The sequence below is a fragment of the Arachis hypogaea genome, chromosome 11 (assembly GCF_003086295.3).
Source record: "Arachis hypogaea cultivar Tifrunner chromosome 11, arahy.Tifrunner.gnm2.J5K5, whole genome shotgun sequence".
NCBI lineage: Eukaryota > Viridiplantae > Streptophyta > Magnoliopsida > Fabales > Fabaceae > Arachis > Arachis hypogaea.
This window is the reverse complement of record NC_092046.1, coordinates 95877602-95886766: the sequence shown is the minus strand read 5'-3', so window position 1 is coordinate 95886766 and position 9165 is coordinate 95877602. Positions and strand designations below refer to the sequence as shown.

Genomic DNA, 9165 nt, shown 5'->3' with positions numbered 1-9165 from the left:
CCAATTTTACATTCCGCAATACTCATCTCAATCTTGATTCCGCTCAACTAGAACACACTCCTAATCCGAATTGCTCACTCAACCAATCCTTGTGGGATTCGACCTCACTCTATTGTGAGTTTTTACTTGACGATAACCGGTGCACTTGCCGGAAGGAATTTTGCCGATCGTGCAATTTCCTAAATCGTAGCATAACTAGTTTATGTGCATCATTATCCTAGAACAATTAGGTGGAAAAAGCAAGTGGAGAGAATCCGTTGATCATTTTTTAGTATCTATTCATAATTCGTTTTAATTCGAATATCTAGAAATACCCCGTTTTGACTGTATCGCACTATGTATTGGATTTCCAATCCAATAAATCTTTGATCCCTTTGACAAAATTGAATTTGAAAAATGAAAGAATATCAAAGATATTTAGAACTAGATAGATCTAGTCAACAGAACTTCCTATACCCACTTATTTTTCGGGAGTATATTTATGGACTCGCCTCTGGTCATGATTTTAATAGAAATCAATATTTTTGGATACCCGTATAACCATCGAAGGGTGTTGAGGTGACTAATTCTGGGAAATTAAGCGGCGTTGAGGACAAAGATATTGTTGGAGTTATCCTTTTTATCCAGTACCAACAAACTTGATGTTAAGAAAAGATCTTTTACAGGAAGGTTGGCTAGAGATTTCTTGTAAAAACACTAGCCCTGCACAGGTGATAATGAGAGAGAATACTGGAATCTTTTTTTGATTTAATGTATTCATTTTTTTATCATTATACACATAAAGAAGGAGCCGTATGAGATGAAAATATCACGTACGGTTCTGGAGCGGAGATTCTTTGAACTGAATGACGACCGTAACGGATGTCGGCGCAATCTGAAGGAAATTATGCAGAAGCTTTACAGAATTATTATGAGGCTATGCGACTGGAAATTGATCCCTATGATCGAAGTTATATACTTTATAACATAGGCCTTATTCACACAAGTAACGGAGAACATACAAAAGCTTTAGAATATTATTTTCGGGCACTCGAACGAAACTCCAGGGATGAGTCGAAAAATAAATCTTTATTGTTTCTACCTCCTCTTTTTTATGAAGAGAATGAATCTTTTTATCGAAGGCTCATAAAAAAATGGGTCTGGACCTATTGCGGGAATGATTTGGAAGATCCAAAACCAAAAATAGTGGTATTTGCTAGCAACAACATAATGGAGGCAGTCAATCAATATAGATTGATCCGAAATCTGATTCAAATCCAATATAGCACCTATGGGTACATAAGAAATGTATTGAATCGATACTGCGGTGACGATACTGTAGGGGAGGTCCTGCGGAAAAATAGCTCGGTGCCAGGATGATAAAAAGCTTAAGATCTCTCTTATTACTTTTTCAATATGAAAAAGTAATAAGAATTCAAAATGAAAAAGGTCATCTTATTCAAAACCCCAATTATGAAATCCCTTCTCGCCCACTTCACACCTCGGAACGCACCGTTCTTATAGAGAGAGAGGCGCTTTCACATCCTCTTAAGCCGAAATGAAATGGCTGGGGAGAGGGAAGGTTCCCTTTTTTTAGTTTTAGGGTACTCTGGGAAACAGATCCAGTGGAGACAGGATGGGGCCTGTAGCTCAGAGGATTAGAGCACGTGGCTACGAACCACGGTGTCGGGGGTTCGAATCCCTCCTCGCCCACAACCGGCCAAAAAGGTAAGGACCCTTACCTCTGGGGGTAAGAAAATCATGATCGGGCTAGCGGACCCAAAGCTATGGAACTTGGGTGTGGGTATTTTGTCGAAATGGAATGGCCTTACCTTACTGTTTTCTTAAAAAATAAACAAAATTTTCGTAAATGGTGGATATTTCTAAACAAAAAAAGTATGTCCTAAGCTTTAGCAGAACAAGTAAAGTATTTATAGCATAGCAAAAATGCCTTCCTCGTCATTAGTATGTTTGCTCGCGGAAATTGTAGCCTCTCGGGAGAATTGATGACTGCATCAAAGATGCACTTACTATTGCTAATACTAGTACATCGGAGAATTCTGAATTGGTTAGTTTAAATAGCCCCGGACTGTGGAACAAGGGAGTATCCCGAACCTACACCGAGGTATTGATGGCAATTCTCAAATATCACAGAACCGAACGAGATACGATGAGATAGAATGCAATAGAGACAAACAGAAGACAGGGGGAACGGGTTACCTACTTTTAACGGTCAAAGCGAACCCAACCCTTTCATTTCGAATTCAAGAATTCGGAATGAACCAAACCTCCCCAAGTAGGATTCAAACCTACGACCAGTTGCAGCGGCTACTGCTGTTTTCTTGATCTATCCAATTGGTCAAGGAAGCTTTTCGGATGGTATGCCTCTAGGAATTTCTGGTACCTTCAATTTTATGATTGTATTTTAGGCTGAACACAATATTCTTATGCATCCATTTCATATGTTAGGCATAGCTGGTGTATTCGGCGGCTCCCTATTTAGTACAATGCACGATTCCTTGGTAACTTCTAGTTTGATTAGGGAAACCACAGAAAATGAATCTGCTAATAAAGGTTACAGATTCGGTCAAGAGGAAGAAACCTATAATATTGTGGCTACTCATGGTTATTTTGGATGATTGATCTTCCAATATGCTAGTTTCAACAATTCTCGTTCTTTATATTTCTTCCTAGCTGCTTGGCCTATAGTAGGTATCTGGTTTACCGCGTTAGGTATTAGCACTATAGCTTTCAATTTAAATGGTTTCAATTTCAACCAATCTCTAGTTGATAATCAAGGTCGTGTAATTAACACCTGGGCTGATATTATTAACCGAGCTAATCTTGGTATGGAAGTTATGCATGAAATTAATGCTCATAACTTCCCTCTAAACCTAGCTGCAGTCGAGGCTCCATCTCTAAATGGATAATATTTTTGTCTTAAGGGATACGAGTTTTTGAAAGTAAAGGAGCAATATCAACGCAGTTTCTATTGCTCCTTTACTTTTTTTTATACATATTACCAGATAAAAAAAGAATGGAAACATAAATAGAATTAGAAAAAACGGAAAAATGATAACAAAAGACTACAAAAAAAGTAGTCTAGGAAATTTCTCCTTTGGGTGGATGTAGCCAAGTGGATCAAGGCAGTGGATTGTGAATCCACCATGCGCGGGTTCAATTCCCGTCGTTCGCCCATCAATCTAATCTACAAAAAAACAAGAAATATATATATTACAGTTTATTTTAATTAATTTAATTAGTGAATTCCTCCTATTTTTTGTAATGACGAAGAAACAAATTTGATTTTCTCTATTTTACTATTTACTACGGCGATGAAGAATCAAATTATCACTATATTTATTCCTTTTTCTACTTCTTCTTCCAAGTGCAGGATAACCCCAAGGAGTTGCGGGTTTTTTCTACTAATTGGGGCCCTCCCTTCACCACCCCCATGGGGATGATCTACAGGGTTCATAACTACTCCTCTTACTATAGGACGCTTACCTAGCCAACATTTAGATCCGGCTCTACCCAAAGTTTTCTAGTTTACCCCAACATTCCCCACTTGTCCAACTGTTGCTGAGCAGTTTTTTGATATCAAACGGACCTCCCCAGAAGGTAATTTTAATGTGGCCGATTTCCCCTCTTTTGCAATCAGTTTCGCTACAGCACCTGCTGCTCTAGCTAATTGTCCACCCTTTCCGAGTGTGATTTCTATGTTATGTATGGCCGTGCCTAAGGGCATATCGGTTGAAGTGGATTCTTCTTTTTGATCAATCAAAACCCCTTCCCAAACTGTACAAGCTTCTTCCTTCATCTGGCTTATGTTCTTCATGTAGCATTCAGACCGAATAACTCTATGAAATTACGTCGCTACTTACGCATAGTTCGGGTAACGTAGGAGACATCTCTATTTTTCCCCGGGGAATCCAATCCTTAGAATTACCACTGCTTAGCTTTCAATTCGCCTTTGACCATCAAATGAAATGTGAATAACCCGCCCCCTCTTCGAAACAAGGGGCGCCTCTGGTTCTGTCGGTGCTTGAAACAATTTTGTCATCTCCATATTACTATATCTCTAGAGTCAATAATTTTATATGAGGAACTACTGAACTCAATCACTTGCTGCCGATACTCTTCAGTTTTCTGTTGAGGTCTATCCTGTGGAGGTACTCAATCTGGATCAGCGATCGATTTCTAGGTTTCGCCGTAAACCTAATTGGTTACTTCCAATTACGTAAATCAATAGTTCAAACCGCACTCAAAGGTAGGGAATTTCCCATTTTAATAGGAACTTCTGTACCAGAAATAATGGTATCTCCAATTATAGCCCCTCTGGGGTGTAAAATATATCATTTCTCACCATCCCCATAGTGTATGAGACAGATGTATGCATTTCAATTAGGGTCATATTCTATGGTTACGATTCTACCATATATGTCTTTTTCATTCCGGAAAAAATCGATTTTACGGTATAGACGCTTATGACCTCCCCCTCTATGCCCTGTGGTAATGATTCCTCTGGCATTACGGCCTTTACCACAACGATGCTTAAGGAATCCCAGAGATACTCATTCAATCTAAGGTAGAACGGAAGTGGTTGTCAGGCACGCGTTCATAGGTTGGGAATGATGATGATTGTCACGATCATCACATTCATATTGAGGTGCGAATGAATATCTTAGAATCAGAATAAGCTTGAATTGAATAGAAAAACAATAGTACTTTGTATTAATTCATGAGGAACAGCAGAGCTCCACACCTTAATCTATGGTGTGTAGAAACTCTACCGTTGAAAATACATAAGAACAAGGTCCAGGCATGGCCGAGTGGCCAGCCCCCATAAAGGTCTAAGATAGCATAAAACTGATCAAAGATGATCCGAAGATGTAAATACAATAGTAAAAAGTTCTATTTATAGGCGTATAGGACTGCCTACAAGACTCCATTAGGGATGAGTCCCTTCCAGATTGTCTATGGTAAGGCATGCCACCTTCCGGTGGAAATTGAGCATAAAGCCTATTGGGCAGTAAAGCAGTGTATCATGGATTTCACCAAGTCGGGTGTAGCCAGAAAATTACAGCTAGAGGAGCTTGAGTGTTTTAGGAATGAAGCATATGAGAATTCCCGGATCTACAAGGAAAAGACTAAGGCATTTCGTGACCACCATATCCGAAAGAAGGATTTTCAAGAAGGTGATGAGGTTCTCCTATATAACTCGAGGCATAGATTCATGCCTGGCAAGATCCGCTCTAGATGGGAAGGACCCTTCAAGGTGAAGGAGGTAAAGCCCTATGGAGTGGTGGAATTGTTTGACCCTAGAAACGAGGCAACTTTCAAGGTGAATGGACATAGGGTGAAGAAGTACCATGGCTACAAGTCTCCTAAGGAGCTAGAGGTGTTCCTGCTTATGGATGCACCTAGAGGAGAAGAGGCTTAAGCGACTGACCGTCCAACTTAAGGACATTAAAAAAAAGTGCTTGGTGGGAGGCACCCCACCGTGGTAAGATCTTCCTTGTGTATCATGACAGCTTTAGATTTTTGTGAATTTTGTGATTTCTTGGTGTTGTTGATTGCTTAGGAATGCTAGCTTTGTTGATTCTGTTGAACTGTTAGGATGTGCATATAGATTTCATTATTCTTGGTATGGATGAATTGTCGAAGTTAGAGAAAATGCTTTGTTTTGAATGGTGCATGAATTTGTAAGTGTTTTCTTGACTATCTAGCTTGAATACCTGCCAGGAATGTCTTAGAATACCTTTTTCTATGTTGTAAAAAAAAAAACAAAAAGGATGCACGCATAAGCGTGCAGGACGCGCGCGCGTCCCTTGCATATTCGCAAGGATGGGCATTCAACCCGAGAGTTGCGCGACCAATGCGCTAGCAACGCGCGAAATGCGCAAACCCATATTCACGCGTCTGCGTGAAGTACGCCCGCGCGTCTCCTGCCCCCAACACTATCCGCGCATACACGTCGGTTGTTCTGCATGCCGTACTTGGTACGTTCGACCCGAGAGTTGTGCGAGTATTGTGCAAGCATTGCGCAAAACGCGCAACTCCTTGTCATGCGTGCACGCAATTGATGCTTACGCGTCGCTCGACCACCTGCCCAACCACGCGTGCGCACACATGACGTGTACGCGTGGATCGCCCAGCACACATTCCCTCAGTACTTGGCACCTGAGACTTGCGCAAGCATTGCGCAAAACGCGCAATCATTTCACGCTTGCGCGCACTGTGACGCGTTCGTGTCCCTCGCTTATTTCTCCACCCACGCATCCGCGTGGGTGGTGCTCGCGCGTCTCTCCCTTTCTCTCATTCCGCGCGTACGCGTGGCGTGCGCTCGCGCGTCGATCTTGCGACGCAGAAAATCACTAGCGCGCCCTATTTCACCCATTTCTCCATTCCTTCTTTCCTTCTTTCTTTCTTTTCTTCTTCTTCTTCTTCTACCTTCTTCTTTACCTTCCCCCTTCACCATTTCTCTCACCCACCGCCACCGGCAACTTCATCCACCAGCGACCAACACTTCCGGCGGTCCCATTTTCTCTCTCCTCTTTCTCTCTTCCCTCTTTCCTTTTCTCTTACTTGCACCTCATCTTCTCTACTCCACCCAAGGTCATATTCTTTTCTATTCTTTTTGTTTTTACTTTATGCTTTTCTTTCTTCATTGAATGTCTTTACCTTCTGTTAATTCTCTTAGTTATATTTTGTTAAATTCTATCTTGTTTATTTGCTTTCTCCTTTTACTTTGCTATTTCTATGGATAATGAATTTTGTTATTACCACTTGCTTTGATGGGTTAATTGTTATCTTGTGAATCCATTATGATTATGTGATGTTGTTTGATGTTGGGTATATCAATTTGGGGTATTGCACCTTTGCATTCACTCATTGTGCTTATGATTTTCATGTTGCACGCCAAGTGTTTGTTGAATTGCACCTATCATATTTTTAGTCAATTTTGACACCATGCTTCTAAATTGGTGCTCTTCTATCAATACGCTTGCCTTCTCATTGCGCATTGCCTCTTTACACTTTATTCTTACCACTTGTAGGTGCATACCCATGACATGCTTCATTAGGTCATATTGCAAGAATTGAATTTCACTTCTCTCTAACTCCACTTCATTCCTTTTGTATGCCTTCATGTCTTGGAGCTAGATTGGGAATTTGAATTCTTCGCGCTTTTATCTTTCTTACATATGTCATTTGGGGTTGTTAGCAATGCTCGAGTTTGTTCTTCTCATGCCTTACTTGCATGCCCTTTTCACTCTTGCATTCCATGCTAGTACATTGCTCTGTATTTCAATGGTTATCTTGCTTGTATGTTACAGCTGTCATGTTTGCATGATACCTTTTCTTTTGTGGCACTTTTTTTTTACTAGCATGTTATAATTTGAGTGTGGTCTCCTTGAGTTTAATGTCTTCTAAAGGGCACCTCAAAAAGCCACTGCCAAAGCGCAACATACGCTCAAGGCCAAGCCTCTCCCCAATAAGGCGCGAAGCATCACTAAGATTGATGACCAAGAGAAGGACAACCCAGCGAGAGATTCCACTAGGTTTCCCAACCGCTATTGCGAACTCACGTTCCCCATTGTGATTCCACAGAATTATCATTCTGAACCCTTCTTAACCCTCCGGGTCATGTAGTTCAGTTTATCATACCTCGCATTGAGCGACGAGGATTGGGCTTTCTCCTGAAGAAACCACAAGAAGCTAATCTCTCGTGGGTGGTAGAGTTCTACACTAATTACTTCTCACCTTCTCTTCAGACTATCTTCATATGCCAGAAGCAAGTTCGAGTTTTCGAGAAAGCTATTCAAGAAGTACTCCATGTCCCACCCGTACCGGATGAGATAGATGGTTACCAAGAGACCCTCTGACAGCGCGATGACTTTGATTATGTTTTTTATTGGGATGCTATCCGCCGGGTTATTGTCGAACCGGATGCATTTTGGGCCCAAGGGTACCTCAGGCCCCGACCCAAGGGCATTCTTGCGCGCTTTCTGACCGTAGAGGCTCGAGCATGGACTCATATCTTGTCTCATTATGTGTTTTCCAGCACTCACGAGACCTTGATCACCGCGGACCTCCCCTTACTAGTTTGGTGTATACTCACACGGCGGCCGGTTAACATTGCTCGCCTCATCCACCAAGCCATGGGTCGTGTTCATGCCAAGGGTAACCTACCTTTCCCGACCTTGGTGACGGAGTTAGTTGCTGCTGCTGGTGTTCCCCGAGAGACTAAAGATCGAAAAGCGATAATTTCGGTAGAGGGCGACGTGGTCCTAACTGGAAAATATCTCAAGCCTTCAGCGGAACACAACACCCTTGAGATAGCTACCCCCTCGGTTATTCCTACCACTCCTTTCACATCACAAAGATCCTCCTATGAAAGGCTTGAAGACATCCACAAGAAGATAGATAGATATGAACGGCAGAACCAACTCCGATATGCTTACATCAAGAAGCTTCTGAGTTACTTGACTCCTTCTGTGGAAGAATCGGAGATCTCCACATCCACCTCGTACTTAAGTGAAGAAAGAACTCATGAACGGGTAGTAGGAGTTCCAACCCTGACCACCATTTGTGCCTTGCTAGTTGATGAGCGGATAATTTATACCCTTTTTGGCATTGTTTTTACATAGTTTTTAGTGTGTTTTAATTACTTTCTATTATATTTTTATTAGTTTTTATGCAAAAATCACATTTCTAGACTTTACTATGAGTTTATGGGTTTTTCTGTAATTTCAGGTATTTTCTGGCTGAAATTGAGGGACCTGAGCAAAAATCTGATTCAGAGGCTGAGAAAGGACTGTAGATGCTGTTGGATTCTGACCCTCCTGCACTCAAAGTGAATTTTCTGGAGTTACTAAAGCCCAATTGGCGCACTCTTAATTGCGTTGGAAAGTAGACATCATGGGCTTTCCATCAATATATAATAGTCCATGCTTTGCCCGAGATTTGATGGTCCAATGTAGCGTTAAACGCCAGCCAAAGACCCTTTTCTGGCGTAAAACGCTAGAACTGGCACACTTCTTGGCGTTAAACGCCTATTTTGGCACCCAGGGTGGCGTTTAACTCCAATTTGAAGCATATGCACGTGGAAGCTTGAAAGCTCAGCCCAAACACTCACCAAGTGGGCCCCGGAAGTGGAATTCTGCGCTATCTACACCTAATTAC

At 41.6% G+C, this 9165-nt stretch overlaps 1 non-coding gene across 1 annotated transcript; it reads left to right on the top strand.

Moving 5' to 3' along the window:
• Positions 1 to 1618: 1618 nt before the first annotated feature.
• Positions 1619 to 1692, top strand: TRNAR-ACG (transfer RNA arginine (anticodon ACG)). Its single transcript has one exon. It is a non-coding gene; the product is annotated as a tRNA-Arg (tRNA).
• Positions 1693 to 9165: the final 7473 nt, after the last annotated feature.